A 21,163-nucleotide genomic window follows, 5' to 3' on the forward strand; every position below is an offset into this window, starting at 1 on the left:
CAGTTCAAACAAATATTTCGATTTTTTATTTTGATTTTGGCTGCACCGATGTTTCCTTCGCCCTTCGCAGGTCTATTTCTTATAGAATAAAAAGTATAAAAATATTTGTATCTTGATTTTGATTTTGAGCTGCAGTTTATATGGCAGCTATATGCTATAGTGGTGCAATCTGAACAATTTCTTGGAAGATTATACTTTTGTCTTGAGTAATAGTCCAAATTTCTTGAAGTTATCCCCGCAAATAAAAAGGTTTCCATACAAGGACTTAATCCCGATCGCTCAGCTTGTATAGCAGCTATATGCTATAGTGGTCCGATATAGGCCGACAAATAAGCAGCTTCTTTGGGAGGAAAGGAAGTGCGCAAAATTTCAGATCTATATTTCAAAAACTGACAGACTAGTTCGGGTATGGGACATGTCTAAATCAATACTGCAACTCATGCTGATCATTTATATATACATTTTATAGGGTCTCTGACGCTTCCTTCCGGGTGTTACAAACTTCGTGGCACACCTAATAGTTTTATGTCAAAATGGCAACGCTTTTATAAAAGTGTCAAATTTTAATAAAAATTTTGGCTTGTCAAAGTTGCATTTTTGATCAGATCGAAAATCTTTTTGGTCATTGTATGGATAACTATACTTATACAAAATATACAGAAATAATTTGATAGTGATTTGATTAGTTTTGAAGTATAAGTTACCGAATAGTGAATGGAGAAATTATACTAAGTGTGCTTCTTAAATTTACCTTTTGGCACAAGCTAATTTTTATATGGCACCAATTAATGGTTATAACACAAATCATTGTTATCTTATTGAGTTGAATTTTTAATCTAAATTCTCAATAAGCAGAGAGCAGCTTTGGGGCTCCAATTTGTCAGTGATTAATAAGTGCACTAACTATTTGATCGATTATCTCTTAAATTTAGTTTAAGAAAAAAAAGTTTTATACATCTTTTTATTTATTTACTTGGCATATATCTTTGACCTGCTCATGCAGAAATGATTTCAAAAGAAATATAAAGTCTTTACAAACAGTCCTCATCTCCATTGCTCAATTACGTCATATATCTTCAAAAAAGTCAAAGGTTCCACTCAACTTGTTCTTTAGAAATAAAACTTATAAATAAAAATAAAATGTATTCCAGATTAGCATCTTTCGCTTTAACCAAACTGAATGATTTTTATTGCCTAAAGCCAAGTTTAGCAGGAAGTTGAAGTAGTTGAAATTGGAGAAGAAAGGCAAAAAATTCTTTTTCAAAGATTGACTGATTTGTCTAGAACGTAACATGTGTAAAATAATATACAAGCATACATGAACTCATCACAAAATTGTTCAATACGAGTCCACTGAACTGAACCATATAAAGCGCGTCCAGTAATTTATCAATCAGTGGGGGTAACGTGAGCAACAACAATTTGTTGTAGAAAAAAATTAGCCGCAACAAATTCAGAACTACTAACAGATAATCTACAAAATTTGCATTTATCTACAATATTTGTTTAATTTTTTGTTTGCTGGAACTCCATATATGCTTGAAATAAACATTAAAAAACATAGTAAATACATTTGGTCAATCGATTATCGAAGTTCGATTCGAAAGCAAAAAGATAAGCAACTGAATAAAGTGCTAATTTCGCCAAAAACCTGTAATTTGTCTTTTGCCAATTTAAATATTTAATTAGTGAATAATTTAGCAAACATTTGCAAAACTACAAATTAGGCAAATATTGGCAAAAAAATAAAATAAATGTCTTAAACGAAAATAGCATAACTTCAAGAGCAACCGATTTGGTGGCGGTATGCTGGAGATATATTTATATAAAGTAGTGGCAGTAGAAATCAAATATTCTATATACTGGCAAAATACAGTTAAAAAATAATTATAGCAATATCTTCTTTAGCCATTTGCATTAGCAACTACTTTTTGTGTTATCTGCGGCCATTGATATACGGATAAAAATATCTATATATGTATTTACCTCCTTTTACATGTTCTACATTCGATAATCATAATTACTCGTTACTGTGGTTTTCTGAAATCACTAGTTATTTATTACATTAAAAAAAATAAAAAATCGATAGTTTTATTTACTATATATCGTTAATTTATTTACCTCGTTTTTCTATATGATATATTTGTACTTACTTAATTACTCATTACACTCATTTTCTATATTCGGTAATTATTCATTACTTTCAAATACAAAACTCTATAATTTTAATTACCCAATATTACTTAGTGGCAACTTTTTCGTAAAATGTTTTAATATATATATATATATATATATAGATATATGTAGATATAGACATATATAAAAATAAAGATAAATATAAATACAAAGATAAAGAAACAGATAAATATAAAGATAAAAATAGAGAAAGAGATATATACACATATATATATATATTATTATATGTATGTTGATATGGATTATCGATTTCAATTAAAATTAATAATAATTTTAATTATAATTATCATAAATTAATTAGAATTTTTTATCATTAATTTTAATACCCTGAACAGGGTATATTAGGATTGTGACACCCAACCGTCGCAGACCATATGAAATATATATCTAAATAATCAGCATAAGTTGAGTCGATTTAGCCATGTCCGTCTGTCTGTCTGTATATACGCGAACTAGTCCCTCAGTTTTTGAGATATAGATCTGAAATTTCGTACACGTCCTTTTCTCTTCATGACGCTGCTCATTTATCGGAATCGCCGATATCCGATTACTATAGCAAATAGTTTGTTTACAAACTGAACGATCGGAGTCAAGTGCTTTTATGGAAAATTTTTCATTAGACAAGATATATCCACGAAATTCGGCATGGATTATTACCCAAAGCTACGGCGTACTCTCCAAAGAAATTGTTCTGATCGGTTCACTATAGCATATAGCTGCTATACAAACTGAACGACCGGATTCCATGTATAGAAATTTTTGTATTTGACGCGATATCTTTAGGAAATTTGGTATAGATTATTTTCTAAGGCAACGCTAGAATATTTGAAGAACTTTTTTAGATCGGACTACTATAGCATACAGCTATCATACAAACTGAACAATCAAAATAGAGTTCTGGTATGGAAACTTCGTTATTTGTGATGGATATTCCAGCTTAAAGCTAACGTAATAAGAGATTGACTTAAGTAAATTAGAATAAAATAAATAGATAACTTCAAAAAACAAAATGCTTAATTCTATGCAGTCCACTTAAGTATGTCAAGGTGCGCACTTTTAAATTCATGAAAACTCATATATTTTGAATACTATTTATAGGAAATGCTACCCACATGAAAACAAAATTACATTGAGCGTATATTAATTTGTGTTAGAACTATAATAGTTTCTAAATTTGTGTTTTGATCGATTAAGTACTCGTAGTTTCGCCTGCAGGGTTGTCTGAATTTCTAGGTCAAAATTCATTAACTAAAATGATGCTGAGAAAATAATGAAATATACTATGAATTTGTAGCGAAAACTCATACAAGTACGTAATACCTTGCCCTACACATTACATGTTACAGTTAGAAATAACTAGATCGTATTTACATACAAGTTACCATACATATACACTTATGTAAAAAAGTACAGGTCAATTGTGTTAAACCCATTTGCCTAGAGCGGAGATCTAATATTTGGTATTTTCTTTTCTATTTGAAATATATATTTTCTATATTTCTATTTTCATTTACATATTCCAGTCGAAAATTCCAATTTGAATCAACAATTTTGTATTTATGTATAAATTTCTCAAAATTTAAAATTTAATTTAAAAACTATTCAAGTTCAACCTTTACCAGTAACAAGAACATATCAAAAGGCATTGCTTCTTATCTCACACTGCAAAATCTCTCGGGTGGAGGAAAGCTTACAGTCCTATGTACCTTTCTTCCTTTTATGAATTCTCGAAACAAATTCGGGGCATAGTATTCCATGACCTGTGATTTCATTCGTCCATTATTTCAAAACGTTTTAGTATTTTAAAGAGTTTGAGAATATTTACATTGAACATTGTAAACATTATAATTTAGTAGCATGACGCCTGCCTTTTCGCTGCGTTCTATATTCCATGATGCTAATGGAAGCGCATTGTACCTACTAGATAATCTAAAGCTCTTGAGTCACCTAGTATACGGGTCCGGTCGCTGGAGGTCGTTAAGGTGTGAAAAACCATTTGGGCGCATTAAAAATCGAACATGGTTAACTCTAGAGAATTGTTACGTTCCTAGTGGTGATAGGCAAATGATTGGTGAGGCTAATGGAAGCACATAACATCTACTGCGCCAAAGCATTTGAGTTACCTAGTAGACGGTTTCAAGTCACTAAAGTTCGGCAAAGAGGTCTTTATTGCTTCTTTGTACTCTCTGGCACTTTGGGACTTTTCTGAGTTTCCTCTATTTACTAAATTCTTGTAACAAATTTGCTATTAAGTTTTCCATGACCTCAGATTTCAATCTCGATAAAACTAAAGCATCAAACCACTTAAAGTGGAAACTCATTAGGTGTATTTTTTAATACCGACAATTGGTGTATGAAATATTAACAACCAGAAATGAGAGAGAGTGCGTTTGTGGTCAATAAGTGGTTTCTTCTAATAACTCATTTTGAAAGAAATTTTGGAATCTATCTCGATACAACAGCCATAAATTTGTACTTTTCTTGATTTTCGACAAATGCAATTAACTTTTGTGCATAAATTAAAATTTTTCTTTCGAAAGTGAAAATTTTCAAGCAGAAGTTTTAACTTAAGCCTTGGCTGGGAACCAAATAGTCTCACTGACCTTTCTGGTAATACGTTTAGTTCTTTCAAAAGAAAATTGTCAAAGTACTGTAAAAGAAAGTCATGTGAATTTATTAAAGGAAGTTTGGGAATTTCTATGTTCAAGCTAGGTTTATGAGAAATAGTCGTTACTTACAGGAATGCTTTGAGTACTAGTCTCCAAAAATATTCTCTTTAACCCTTAGAAATCAACAACGAGCACTCACAAATTTTTCTGATAACTCACTTTACCACATTTCTTTCAAAAGAAAAAATGTGTTCCTGAATCAGGAAGTCATTTGAATATATTAAAGGAGATTTAAGAAAATCGATGCTCAAGGTAGAGTTATGAAAAGAAATGTTACTTAAAGATTGACATGCAGGATTGTTGTAATCGCCTTAAAAATGATCTAAAATTCAATTATACTATTTAAATCTTTAAAGCCAGGCTTAGGTATCTAAATAGGAGATTATTTGAACAATTTCATTAAAAATAATAGCTTTTAATTTCAAGGATTCTCCTTCAAAACTGAAAAGAGTAATGTTGCATAACTTGGAACTCACTCACAGATTCTTCTCGCTCACTCTCGGTAATCCGGTTAATTATTTTGTAAAAACCTATAATTTTGCATTCGCAATATTTCATTATTCACTTTAACCTACACATTGTTGTTAATTTAATGTTTGCAATTTATTTTTATTTTGTGTCATTGCAATTTTCACTTCATTTTGAACGCACACGCAACGTGCAACCCACCCAGTAGACGCTTGCGAGTTTTTTGTTTTTGGTTTTCGCTTGAACTACTTATTTGTGCAATTAAATTTAAACTTGAACTTTGCATGAACAAAATGGTAAAGCAAAATATATTTACGTAAAATGAAACCAACAACAACAGGTGCCTACAAGCAATTTTTCAAAATTAAAAATTACAAAATAATTTGTAGAGAATTAGAGTAGGCGCTGAAGTGCTCGAAGCGGCCACAAATCTATTTTGAAATAACGCTGGTGGATACGCATAATGCATTAACATATGTTAGTGGCATGCATACGATATTTGCCGTTGTGCCTACAACAAATGGTGAAAATGTATACATGCTATTATTTTCGAATTATTTTCATGTTTTTACGTGCGCGTAGCTTGAAAATCGCACCAAACGCAAATTATCTTGCGTTGTATACGCATATTGCTTGTATGTGTATAATATTATATGTAGATATGCATCAGGGTGTGTAATTTTTAAGCATTTCAGCCAGAATAATTTTTCAGTGCATTTTAAGAAAAACTAAAAATAAAAATAAAAAGTTACAAAAGTAAGAAAAACGAGAAAGAATGTTATGTTCGGCTGCACCGCAGCTATAATACCGTTCACAGGAGCATTTATTATAGAAAAAAAAGGTATAAAAGATCTTTAACTTGATTTTGATCGGTCAGTCTGTAAGGCAGCTAAACGATATAGTGACTCGATCAGAACAATATGTCCGAATATTGTATCCTTGTATTGGGTTATAATCTGTGCCGAATATCGTGAAGATATCTTGAAAAATAAAAAAAGGTTTTCATACAAGAACTCGATTTTGATCGGTGAGTTTGTAGTGTTGCTATATCTTTAAATGGTCCGATACCGACAAGTGAGCAGCTTCTTGGTGAGAAACGAAAGTGTGCGAAATTTCAGAGCAATATCTCAAAAACTGAAGGGATAGATCGCTTATATGATATACAGACGGACACGGCAAGATAGACTCAGCTCGTCACGCTGATTATTTATATATATATACTTCATAGGGTTTCCAACGCTTTATTCTGCGTGTTACGAACTTCGTTTAAGCCTTAAAATACTTTTTTCAGGTTATAACAATTTCGCATGTCATTTATATGCAAAATTAGCAACTGGCACCTCTAAATATTAATATTAAGAGTTCAAAATTTAAGACGCTTCTCTTTTACTTTTTTAAACACTTTTAAACTGCTTTTTAGTTAAAAAAAAAAAAAACCAAGATAGTTGGCTAAAAAGGGCACGCCCTAATATGCATGTATCTGTATGTTGCATATAGCCAGTAGCATTGTGTAGCACGAGTTATAATGCAATCGAACTGCATGTGTAACACAGTAGACATACGTTGCTGCCATATATTTCATTTATATTGTTTCTTTAATTTTGCTTATGGGCGTTTTCGTAACAAAAGCAACAAAGCAAATGAAAATTGAATGTAATTGTGAGTAAAATAAAATAATGAAAATTAATTGTAATGTTACACAGGAAAGTGTACAATGTTGGGATGTAAACAAAATTGTTGTTGTAGTTAAATACATCAACAGCAGTATAAAAGTGTAATAAAAACAACAGATTTTTATAACAAGCGAAGCGTGTAGGCAAGTGCCATTATCAACACTATCGACAGCGAAATCGACAGCCTCAACGTCAATGCGTGGTGACTTACATTTAGACAAGTATAAATATTTAAGCTGATTTTATTTTAAATTTACTTAAATATTACACTTAGTGTGCCTATTTACATAAATTTGATTCCTAAACAGTCTAATTTTGCTCAAGCTTCTAGTGGGCAGTTCTGATAATGAAGAATGTGAAACTTAGTTAGTTACTGCGGCAGAGAGTAACTGTTAGTAAAATTAAGAAGGAGGGAAATCTGCTGAAGTTTCAGAGTCGGAATTTAAGAGGTTGGATTTTTTTTTTCATATAGAAAAGAGACATATCTGTATGAACCCAAGTGCCATCATACAATGAGAAAAAGGAGTTTTTTACGGAGGTCAAAGCAAGAAAGTATGATTTTTGGCAGATTTTCTAAAATTTTTTTAAAAAGAAAAAAACTTTAAACAATGATAATATTTGAGGTTTGTATTTTTAGGTTTGTATAAGGGAGTAATTACACGAAGAAAGTAACTGCCATTTTACAAAACAATTGATTAAAAACTTTTGAAACTAATATTAAAATTCAAAAAAGATCGTTTGAGAAAAACCCGTTTAAAATAACAGCTCGCTTGAGCTCTAAAAGAGCACTACTCGTTCCTGCGGCTTATAAAAATAGAGCGAATCGAAATTTTTCTTTAAAATTTTGTGAATATATTTTACAGTTTTTAAATAAAATAAAAAAAATGTTTTCAACAGTCTGGAAAATAATTTCCTTTTTAATATCTGATAGGTTTATTAAAAGTATTTTTTCCTAGTACATGCAGTGCTGCTGGCAACTTTTAAAATTAGTGTAAAATATTGTAATTTACACTAGATCTCCATACACATGTTTTATCTGAAGAAAGACAAGCTGAGAGCACACTTCTATCAACCCTGAGACAAATAATGAGGCATCTGTCTTTCATATATAATACAATGTTTTTATACTCTCAAACAATTACATTCCAGTTATGAATCAGAGCTACTATAATAACAATAACTCTTCCATTAACCACTGGGTACACTTCTGTTTACTACTACACATTATAACATACATATATATGTATAATATAATATAAATTGTGGCATTTACTACTTGTGTAGTCGCATTGCTTAGCACCTCGCTTTTTTGCATTGAGTTTCGCAGCGAAAACGATTTTATTTTTCGATTACTTTTAAGGTCATGACCAGTGGCTTGACAGCTAAGGTGGGTGCCACACACGTACTTATAAATATTTTTAATTTTTGTTTTTGTGGTATGGGCATGGTGCAGCAGTGCAATTACAACAAGCGGATACAAGCGTATAAATATAATTAAACAATTAATACATATTTATATTTGTATAGTTAAATTTACATACTGTATAGCACCTGGTAACTAGAGTAGATGCAAGAGTTTTGTGAAAGGATTTGGAACTACATTCATTAAATCTCGCGTAAAATGATATTTGAAGGATAGAGGGCCCTACAGTAACTATATACTAAATTTATATATATAAAATTGATAATATTATTATCGTGCTTTTTAAACCCTGCCATACTTTACTAAATTACTAAAATAACAAAGTGATTTATAGGGTCTCCGACTTCCGGGTGTAACAAACTTTGTTGCGAACTAAATCTACCCTGTATATATTAATATTATCTTTGTTGCAACAGAATTCTTATTTGTTATATCTTTAAGTCAGGTTTGAAAAAATCTGTGACAAATATATATAAAATTTCTTGGATGAAGACAAATTAACAGTAATATAGTATTTATAACCACCAGTTAGATTGATTACACAAAACATCACATATGAATTCTCAATTTTTCATAAAACTAACCGAATTACGTAAACACCATTCGACACACAAACCAAATTTCATCATTTCCCTTCAACGCCTCTACCGCAATCACACTAACGCTGCCAACTTCACGCTTTAATTTTTTTATTTCAGCATCAGCCGCTGCAAGCGGGTTATTTGCAATTTAACACCAACACTAATCACAACCAATGACTTGGTCTTAGGGTAAGCGTGTGTAATTGGCAATTATCACTGGCTGAATTGGTGGCAACTACTGCGGCGGCTCTAGTCGCCAGCAACTCCGGTCATTAAGTGAACTTAAGCTATAATTGATGAGTGAAAAGTGAAAGCCTTAACCTGCAGAAGGAACAGGGGGGCAGCGACACTTACGGCGATTAGGGCTTTTGTTTTTCAAACGGCATTGAGTGTATAAGGAAGGCAGTAGAAATTAGTGTGAAATAAAGAAAAAATAAAAATTAGTGCACTAATTAGTGTGCTTATACATCTGTTATGATTAAAAGGCATAGCAAATTTTCAGTGATTTACATACCTACAGATTATTATTGTTTTACATAACTGCTAACCTTTACTTTTAGACTGATTTAGTTTTAATTTTTTTTTTTTTGTTTTTTCTCAGTATTTTTAAAAGTTGGTATTTTTTCGTTTTCATATGACGTTACAGTTCCGTATCTGTGCGGGCATGGCAACAAATAATAGTGCTATGTTATTAACATGCAGCTGTTATTTACTTACAGACACTTAAATAATTATGTGTTATGGCTTCAAACAACTGAATTTTCAAAACTCTAAGCAATTACCGTCACATGTGCCACATGTGTGCAACGTTTTATGCACTAAAATATATTTTTAAGCTTTTTCGCATAACTCGCGTGGCTGTTAATTGCGTAATTACTCTCGGATGCTGCATATGCGACATAAGTGTATATATAGCAGTTGACTTCGGTGTTTTTGTTTTCAGCACAGACGTTGAGTGAGTGCAAAAGTTGTTTCTTTTTTGCCAAATTATGTTATTTGCTCTGCTTTTTGATATGTTAAAAATGCTGTCGATTCGTTGTGGTGTCAAATTCGACTGCAATTGCAATAAATACTTGCCCACTTCTGTAAGCCATAATTAAGATTTCTAACTGGTCAATTAATCAACTTTATTTAGTGATGAAAACCAGTTTTGGCGCGAGCAAAATATTCTACTAAAACTAGTTATAGTCAGTAATTTATTTCACAATTATTAAATAGTGGCTAATAGAACAGAATAGGTAAAGAAAATGTGTATATTCATGAATAGTTTCGAAACCAGGCTTAGACGAACAAATGTATATGAAAATTTTTTTCACCGCTTGGTGAAATAACGTTTAGTTTATAGTTTTTAATTTTCGATGATTCTGCAAAAATAAAGCTTCGGGCAATTACAGAGTTTTACATTTATCAATAGTATTAAACAAATTAAATCATTAAAGTGCTATACCAAATTGCTTAAGAAACTAAAACTAAATTAAATTATATATTTTGTTTTTATTTTCAGGTAATAGCATAATATATCGATGAACAAAATATGAGTAAGTGGTTTAATAAATGAGTCAAAATTTTTCGAGCATACAAACAAATTAGTCTCCTATTTTAACACGCATTTTTAATTAAATTTTTTATTTCTTAATTATATAAATCAAAAAACGTTTTTAATACACAAAAACAACTAGAGTGAATTGGTTTTTGAAACCCCTATGAAAGTGAGACTTTTTACACATTGAAAATATTCGGGAAATTATTTGATTTTGTTTTTTAAAATCTCGCCTTTAATATTAACTTAATAATTAATAAAGAAAATAATAATAGTTGACGCTACTATACATTTTTATTTTATTCTTTATATTAAAGTAAATAATACAAAAATTTATTCAGATGTTATACTCATGTTAAGAACTAAGAACAATTTATATTTAAATTGTTGAATAATTTGAATTTCAATAATTCTATCACTAACTAAATAATTTTTTGACTTAAGTTTCACAGTTAAAAATACTGTATATTTTATGGTTACTAAAATAGGTATGGTAAACAATTCTAAATTTTCAACGTATCTAGTAAAATTTCGTTGAATGTAGTACCATTTCTTGTGCTTGGTATAATTCTATAATTTTTAATTTCAAAATTAAATAGTAACTTCTCTTAAGTATTCTGTTAACGAAGCAGATTTTTAAAACAGCATTGAAACCTAGAGAAAAAATAACAGTCATCCGGCTAAATATAGAGAGCTGTAATGCGACATGTGACATGCGAAAAATGAACGATAGATAACAAGTTTCACTTTAATAATATTTTACTGCACATATTTTACATCTACATACTTTACATTTAAACAAACCTCTTGTAGAAATGTTATTATTTGCTTGCTTAATAGATTCATATATTAAATATGATGTCAAAATGGCTAAACAATTGCTACAAATACGAAAACATACACAGTAGTAGTTAAAATATAAATTTTTTTGAAAATCAAAGAAATTATGTGGAATCTAATGCCCGCATATTTCCAATACTACAAAATGCTCCTAACAATTTATTTTATGGTTTAAAGACACTTTTAAATCAATCAGTAAATATTTGCCTTAACAACAGTAACTGAATATCGCATTACCGAAATTTATCAGTGAAACTAAAGCTACCGCGTTTAATTTCAGTAGAGCTGTCATATACTATTATCGCTTGTACAAAATTTGAACGGAAAATTGCATAATCTACTAAAGGCAATTTCATAATGCCACTCTCATAAAAGCCTTCATCCCTATTAGCAAAACACGAAGACACTCGATTTTCACAAGTTTCTTTTGAGGCGAATTTTTCATCAGCAAAATCTGTCGCATTGACAGGAACAGATAAATAGTAATCACTTGGTGATAGGTACAGGCTATAAGGTAAGATAAGAGCCTTCTTACCAAGCTTCCATAACTTCTGACGGGTAACTATCGTTGTCCGGATCGAACCTTTTGGCCAAAGCTGGCCGTTTCTGGCCGATTGCTTCCTTCAGACGTTCCAAATGTTGATAGTACAGTTCCAAAGTAGGAGTTTGGCTATAGGGAAGCAGCTCATAGTAGCTGATGCGCTGCCAATCCCACCAAACATTTAATAAAATCTTCCTGATCGTCCATCCTGACTTTTCCACAGTTTGCGCCGGCTCGCCACCAATCGACCACGACCGTTTTTGCTTGACGTTGTCGTAAGTGACCCACGGAATGGCACTTGCACAACGCGAGTTACAGAATATAGCAAAATAGTATATTTTTTTTACTATACCCTTAAAATGTTCTTTTGTTTAAATTGCGTTTAATAGTCTCTATTATGACATTGTTCTCTTCTAGTTTTCCAAAAGATGCCAAGCTTCCAACTTCATATAATTTCTTGCTCTGATCACCTTGTTCTACGCAAGTTGACTTTTTTGCTACTATTAACTATTTCTACTTGAATGCTTTTCTCTCCACTTTTGCGTACATACCAGTGCATAGAACTGTCATTTACCTCGTGCCTTGATCTGCCAGCTGATAGCTATAGTGGCGGGTGTTGGTCAGTTTCGTCGTGCCTTGTTTGGGGCAATTGATGCAACAAACGACTGCGAACCGCCCAGCGGCCAAATAGGGCATATGTCCGCTGCGAAAAAAAAATATACAAAAAAAATAATAATAATAACAACAACAAAAGAACATTACAGCAATAGCGTGGAAAACAAAAACAAGCTGCACATTTACATACAAAAGCAAATAAGTAATAAGAGGAAAAAAGTGGCCCTTCGTTAAGCAACTTTCTGGTGTTTGTAGTCAGCTTGGTGTTTGCTGGCTCTAGCTGCCTCTTGCAGTAGCCTCGCTGGTGCCAAGACCAACGCCGTTGGCTAAGGAAATTATGCTCGCGCAAAACAAAAATAATGTTTATAATAAACATAGAAAAACTTTATTCTAACAATAAACATTTTGCAAAAGGAAATTGCCAAGCAGCTGCTGTAAGCAAAGCGCAAGCAATGCAGCACACCAAAGCATATCGGCGAAGGGCCAACACCACTGCGATTGCTAAACAACCACACGACCGTCCTAACAGCCACTTTAGCCAGCTCTAGGGACTGCAAAAAGAAAAAAACAAAAAGTGGCAGCGCGTTGTAGTTGTCTTGTCAGGCGCGCAAAGACATTGGCAGCGCTTGTTAGCCACATTGGTAGTCAATTTCCAGCTCTGTACTGAGCAGCCTCTACTTATGTTTTCTTTGGCTCGCTGCCATTTGTGTGCCTTTGTGCTGCTAAGACAACTCCTGCGAAGGATTCGTATTTTGTGTTGAGTTTTTAGTTATTTTTTCATATTTTTTTTTTTGTTTTCCTAAGTACTTTTGCATGTTCTCCAATGAGGCTTAGTGTTGTTAGTTTTTTGTTCACGCAGGCTTGCTCTAGTCGATTTTTTCTACTACCTTATACATATACACATACATACATATATTTTTGCTATTGTTGCCATTGTTGTTCATTGCTGCTTTTTTTGTTTTTTTTTTTGTTGTTATCTTGTTTGCGTTTTTGCCCAGCGCCCAATGCTTAGAACCCATACCCTCTGGGGGTGCATGTTTTAGGCAGTTATTTATGGTCATAGTGTCAGTGTTAATCAAATAAGAAAATCTATTTTACTTGTCGTTTGCATTTGAATGGATTTTTTTTTGAATTTATTTGCCGTCGCTGTTGTTGGTTAAAGCCTTTCAAGGATTTTGTATTCCCTTAAGTTCAATTTAATGATGGGAAACTTTGGGGAAATAAGAGTTAAAAGGTGTTACAGTGCTGATGCATATAAACGTTTTGTGTTTAACGAAACAAAAGCAGTCATAAACGCATTTTTGATAGCATAAAAAATTTTAAATATAAAAAAATTTATGAAAAAATAAATAAAAATATAATTTATATTAGTTATATAATTTTAATTGCTAGTAAAAAAAATAATTTAGTAGTCTCATTTTTTTGTTTTAATTTTCTTACACCGTATTCTAGTTGGTGGTTCTGTTATTAGAAACGCCGCTTCTGAAATTATTGAGCTCTTACAGTAAATTTTGACATTTTTTTAAAATAAATTCTGCAATCAAACTACTTTAAAAAAATATCAAGGTTAGCAGATTGTTGTGCCTTAGACCCATATATGTTAATTCTGGCCAAGAAATTGACCAGCTTGACCACTTGCTCTCAACTTTTACAAAATTATGAGTCATAGTTAAAACAATTTTAAAGTAAACTATTCCTGTTTAGCTGGTGTGGCAAATCCGGTAAACATAATGTAAGGTTATCAGATTTTTTAAAATAGTACTTTAATTAATAGCTTATATAAGAAAAAATTAATACTTATAGTTACACCTCGCTAATACTTTTTTTTTCTATTTGAAACTATTGCCGTTAATATGAAGACTTAACTTCTTTTAATACATATGCTAAATTATATACTAGTGTATATATAGTATATATGTAGATACTCTATACATAACATTTTTTCTCTCTCTTTATTATTTCTGTATTAGGTTTGTCGCTTAAATCTTTTGTTGTACAAGTATGTTGTCTATGTGATTTATGCGCTACGAAATACAAGCCAATAGCACCAAAGTTGTATTGTAAGTTCATAAATTATAGAACTGATAAAAAATTTAAGTTAATTGGTTATATTCACTTGTAAGTCAGAAAAGATTGTTTTTTTTTTCGTTTGAAATGACATTTTATTTAATTAACAACTATAACATGTGCACTTACAAAATTTAATGCAAGCAATGCATTTGATAGTGGTGATTTGTTTTGAAAAAAATTGGATTCGCTTCTTCTTGTAGCTGATTCAGGAGGATCTCTGAAAAATGGTTACTGGTGGTGAGAAAGATTGATTGAAAGACTGCTTAAAATTATCTGAAATCTTTGGAACAAAAGTAATTAATAATTTTATTATTATCATTAAAAATGAGTTAAGGTAACAATGAAAGGATTAGTAAAGTTATGATTTTTGAACAAGAAAAAGTGTGAAAAAATTTACTATTCAAACTTTGAAAAAAATCGTTATTTTATAAAAATATTTACAGTTCGCTCATTACCTGACAAATATAATATATCTAAAAAGGTTGGGTGCAATTTCAAGCTGATTGGTTTAGCAATTTCGGAAAAATTTTCGTATTTTTTCCTCAACGACTCTTAACAGCGATTCTGGCTTACTAACGTACTTTTGCATGTACTCCAATGAGGCTTAGTGTTGTTATTTTTTTATTCACGCATGATTACACTAAGTAAAAGAATTTTTACAAATACGCTGATATCTCCGTAACCATTTAAGGAGCCTACTTCGAAATCTCGGTGAATGTTCACAAATATTTGTGCATTCCAAATATGTGTTTTTAGTGAAATTCACAAGTGGGGGGAACTGGATCAAAAAGCAGTTTGTAATGTAGTAAATGTCCTACGAAACTGTAAGTTTTGCAATTTTAAATGATTTTTTTTATTGTGCTAAAAAATACATAATAAAAAAATTTGCCTTAAAATAATCAAACTTTAACCGTTGATATAATTTAAATGGTTTAGATTACGAAAAAATCGTAAGAGACCTCTTTGTCGAGCATTAATTTTTCTAAAAAATCTATGAAACGGGATATTTTTCCAAGAAAGTAGTTAGAAGCGAGTTATGTCTAAGAACCTATTTTTCAGAATACCTTGCGAAGAAACACTATTTGTCAAATTTTTTTTACTCATACATATATGATACAATTTTCAGCTGGTTAAATGTATTTTTATGAGCTTGACGATTTTCGTTTATTAAAAGCTTACACTTCGTTGCTTCATTGTGAATTTTTGGCTTAAACACTATACGGTCCTCCATGTTCGCCAGAAAATACAGAGAATTTTAAAGGGCCGTCGATTTACAAGATAGATAAAAATCGCTTAAGGAGCAAAAGGCTATCCCAAAAATCGAGTTCGAGTATTATTATAAACAATTGGAAGAAGCGCTGATATAAATGCATAATATTCCCAGTTCTTTTATTTGGTTTTATTTGAAAATTTTCATTTCACTTGACTCAGTTGCAATTGCGGATTAACCTAGTTTCAATGATATTATTATCCAAATTTATTAATAACTAAACATAGGCAAGCAACAGCAACACAAAAAAGTGTTAATGAGTGGGTCGAATTGGCATAACAATGACAAGCAGCATGCAGCACAGCAACAGTAACAAAAGCAATACATTCATATGTAGATGAAATAAATTTTTTCATACTGAATCATATTGAATCAGCATAAGTTTACAATGCTATGAGTAATGATGATCAGGCAAGCGAAATATTATAAACTCATATTGGGTATTTCACAATTGCGGTAAATTTGTGGTTAACGGTATTAACAACTGTTTAGCGAGATGTATGTATGATATAATTTTTAGTTTTTGTGACCATGTCATCATTTAGTTTCTTTTCTGGTAAATTATGAAATAACTATGGGTTTTTAGTGTACACCACAAAAAATATTTAAGGAAAAAATTAAAAATGTGTTATTTATAAAAATTTATCAAAAATTTATTTATATATTTAAATAAAAGTTTCCAAAATAAAATTATTCTTTCTAAAACCAAACAGCTGCATTTCTACTCATACTACAACTTTTCTGTGCAATTATTCTGAAACTACTTGAACACAAAAACACCAGCTAGTAACCGAAATCTTGATAATCAAATTTTCTTCTTTAGAAAAAATTACAAATTACATGTTTGATCAGCACTGCATGCTTTGTTTGCTGGAAAGTGGAGCGTGGCCTGCTTTTTGCTGTAAGAAAAAATGTCCGCCTACATAATTTTACAATTTTTGTTTTTCTTCTCTTTTATTCCGCTTGGACATTGAGTTATTTTTACATATGGCTATGAGATTTTTTATTTTCGTTTTTACTGCATTTATTTATAGTGAACACTGTGGCAGTTGGTCATGTAAATGGAATTTTCTTGTACTCTGCTGGCTGTTGTGTTGGGGATGCCCATATTTGGGCGCATCGCCATGAAAATAAATAAATATGATACTTAAGGCTATGAAAACATATTTTATTACCTATATACTTAATGCCCATATGATATTCAAAAAGTTTTCAGTGGCCGTTAAATATAAATATACTGAAGTATGTGATGCTAACGGTATATATGTAAGTAAGAAAAATCCAAAGCTAATTGAAAAATTAAGTTTTAATACATATTGTAAAGCATGTTGTAATGATGTCAAAACCCGAAAATTTATAATATTTGTATTAGTAATCAATACTTCAGTTATTATATCTGCTCTAAAGGTAAAAACTCAAACCCAACTAAATTGTAGTTTATAAACCTTTACCCTTTCTTTGCTAAGCGACGAAACTACTTCAAAGTAATTACTCTAAAAATTTTATATGTACTTCAGAACATTTATATAAATATAATTTATTTACAATAAAGTTAGGTTTACTAGAAACGAACAGGTTTATTTTATTAATGATTACTTTTAATTATCATGTAATTAAACATGATTATTGATATTTGCTTATGCAATAATTTTAAACCCAATTTGCTGTTTTTAAAGTAATTGGAATGAAAAGTAATTGATCAAAAAGTAATTAATTTACAATATTTGTAAATAAATCAGTTAATATGTATCTATTTAGACAATATTTATGGGTATTCAGTAATGAATTACTTATTATTTAATTAAATGAAGTGAATTAAATGAAGTTACCATTACTAAAAATGAACAGCTAAATTTTAGTAATGATTACTTTTAACCATCATTTAATCAAAAATGATTACTAATGGTTATTTATGCAATAATTGTATACCTACTTTACTCTTTTTGTGGCAATTCCGATGAAAAATAATGAATCCAAAAGTTATTACTTGCAAAATACTTGTAAACAAATTAGTAAATATGTATATATTTAGGCAATATTTATGAGTATTCAGTAAGCTTGAGTTCATTTGCTTATAATTCGTGTTATTATTATAACCATAAAACATTTTTATAAAATATAATTTTTAAACTACCAATTAAAAATTAAATTCGAGTACTAACTAATATCATCTTAATATAATTAAAATATTTTAAAATAATTGAAAATAATGTCTAATTTATTTAGAAGTAATTGTTGATATATATAAATGTTGTTTCATTTTAATAACCATTACATATCTAAATAATGCGATTAAAATACATTCCAAAACGAAGGTATTATTTTATGAAATAATCGAGAACGATTATTATTAATTTTTACATAAGTAATCCTCCCATGAAACTCTGATTAAATTTTTTATTGAAAATATGATGTAATCGCTGTAATTTAACAAAGTTAATATTTTTTTAAAAAAATGCTACTGCTGTTTAATTACAGCATATTTATTTATATGTACTTACGACCACAAACTGGAAAAAATTTACTTTATTTTTGATAATAAGACATACATATATATATGTGATAATATATTTCGTAGGTACAATAAGTACTGCTTATAAGTTGAAGTACCTAGAAATTATTAATCAAATAAAATTGCGATATTAAAAACAAGTTTGTTCTTCTACATAAATTTTTGCATAAGATAATCATTGTAATTATGATTACCAAGTAACTGCTTACTATTAATAATTAGTCATTAATAGTTAAAATTGTACAATAGTTGTGATTACCAAGTAATTGATTACAAGTATTGAACACTTTGTTTTTAATGTGTTATATTCATTATATACTTAAACTATTTTTGTTGTACGTAATTAATATGTAATCGTAATTAAAATGTAGTTAATTACTATGTTAATGATTAATATTAATGATTGCCTTAATCATTAGTAGTGAATATTGTAGTCATGACTACCAAATAATTGATTACGATTAATAAATACCTTGTTTTAAATATATTATTAATTTACATATACTATTTTTGTTGCATGTATTAAAATAGTAATAGTAATTATAAAGTAACTTTTAAGTAACGATTACTTTTATGATTACTTTGTTTTTTTTTTCTGCAAAAACTATTTTTTTTTTATACATGATTAAAGTGTAATTAAAATTACAGACAAATTGATTACTTAGTAATGATTACATTAAATTTCATTATAATTTATTTTACACAAAACTCTTGAAAACTTAAATCTAAATATGCATTAAATTTCATCAAAAATTTTAAAGTACTACAAAGTAGTAATATATCATCAAATAAACACTTCAAACCCACTTAAGTCAAATGTTGACTGATATACATACATATGTAAATATTTCTTACACACAATTTTCCTGAGTAGTTATAAGCCTACTCCACATATACGTAGCCGTCGTTACTGTTTTATTTTTATTTTCATTGTAAGAGCGTGGGTGTAGTGAAAGTTGCATTCTTCATTTCTTTTCATGATAAATGTAGCAAGAAATTTTCAATTACACATATTAGCTTATCAGCAATAAGAAGATGTATGCATATTCAAATACCCAACTAGGTAATTTGTTGGCGCGCTAAGCTGACAGCATACAAATTTCGTTGCCTAGAGAAGTACAAAAGAATATACAGACATAAATAGAGATAGATTATAGAGATTTATAAACACATTTTGGATAATGAAAATAAGAAAGTTTTCATCATTGTAGATTTATAAGAATTCTTGAACAATGGCGCTGCAATAATATGTAGTAATTTGTATAATTTTTGAACGAAAATTAACCTCAAAAGTAAGGCAAGCCATTTAAGTGGGAGTAAACGAAGTTTTCATTACAACTACAATACCGCGTTCGGATTGAAGACATGTGTATGTATAAAAATAACCATTTATTTTTTGAAAAAAATATGCTTTCTACTATTGAATTGCGTTCTTTTCGCCTCATAAAAATGAGATTTCTACCAGCACGCCTTAATTGCCGCTGCGCATTTGCATTTATTTAACATTTGTTGCGAAAATTTCTTAGTGGCAAAGGCGGTCATTAAACTAAGTGAAATGACTTGGAACGCATAATTACTAAACGCAAAAGAAAAACAACAAATACATAAAAACAAAAAACGAAAAATTAAAATGAGCAACACAAACAAAATCTGCAACAATAAGAATAATCAGTTTTTGTTTGCTTAAATTTTATAAAGCCTTTGTTTAAACAGAAGACTCAACCAACGAACTTGCTTTACAACAAGCGCGTCTAGTCAGTCACATACATAGTAAACGCCAACGGCAGTCGAGCCAACGAACTTCAGTGATGAATGCTTTGTTTATTTGCTTTATTATTGCTGTTATTATTGTTGTTGTTGTTTTTTTGTTTCAAATCCCATCAGCAGTCAAACGAAACACATTAAATATTCGTTTTAAGCAGATTTTCTCAGACGCTTCTGGTGTTTTAGCTTTCAACCGAAAGTAAGAGTGTGAAATTTCTCCTTTGTACACCGTTAAAATCTAGGCTTACAAGTTGTTAAGGTCATTGCACAGTTCGCTCAGTTATTGCAGCTTAAAAGCTGGGTTTAAAAAATCTTATTGAAGTAACGCGGTTTCTGGTGTATTTTGCAAGCTAACATAATAATTAAAATAACAAAAATTTATTTCAAGTACCGTTAGACGGCGTTTTTTGTCTATAAGCCCTTTTGTATGGAAGAAGTAATGAGGCAGCCGAAAAGTGGGAACAAAAAGTGGCACAACGCTGGAGTGTTTTTAGGTTCTTTTGGTTGATTTGTGTTTGGTTATTATTATTTATCATTTGTGCTAAATTAAAAGTGATGGGTAAATTATAGTAATACAAAAAATATTTTCAAAGTAATTATTATTATTAGAAATATGAAAAATAAAAATACTAATAAAATCTCAAGTTTCTCATAGTGGAATCGGTCACTTTGAGCTCTTATTTTCTCTCCACTTTATTTTCAAAATTATCCTCTTGTGTTGAACCCATGATATTTGCCCTCAAAAAATCACACTTTAACAGCTAGTTCGAAGCGCTGGAGAATGCTGGCCAAATCACGTAAAAATCTGCAATAGATGTTTATAACCTTAAATAGGGATGATCATATAACACATAATTTATTCCTGTTGATATCACTAACATATGCTTTACTTACAATGATCTTGCTTCATCCCATAAAAAATAAGCTGACTCATTTTAGTTGATTGAAAATGCATATCTTCGTAAAAAAATTCTTTGAAAAAGAATTCGGGAAAAAAACGT

At 30.2% G+C, this 21,163-nt stretch overlaps 1 protein-coding gene across 12 annotated transcripts in view; it reads left to right on the top strand.

Annotated features, from left to right (window-relative positions):
• LOC106625289 (pneumococcal serine-rich repeat protein) overlaps positions 1–21,163 on the top strand; it is a 118,243-nt gene that overhangs the window by 23,558 nt on the left and 73,522 nt on the right. The window contains exon 2 of one of the 12 annotated variants that reach the window (XM_070106991.1): positions 10,515–10,548. The exons of the other annotated variants lie outside the window; for them this stretch is intronic. The gene's annotated coding sequence lies outside the window, so the exon portion shown is untranslated. The remainder of the gene's footprint in view (positions 1–10,514; positions 10,549–21,163) is intronic. 12 annotated transcript variants of the gene reach the window in all.

The sequence above is a fragment of the Bactrocera oleae genome, chromosome 3 (assembly GCF_042242935.1).
Source record: "Bactrocera oleae isolate idBacOlea1 chromosome 3, idBacOlea1, whole genome shotgun sequence".
Taxonomy (NCBI): domain Eukaryota; kingdom Metazoa; phylum Arthropoda; class Insecta; order Diptera; family Tephritidae; genus Bactrocera; species Bactrocera oleae.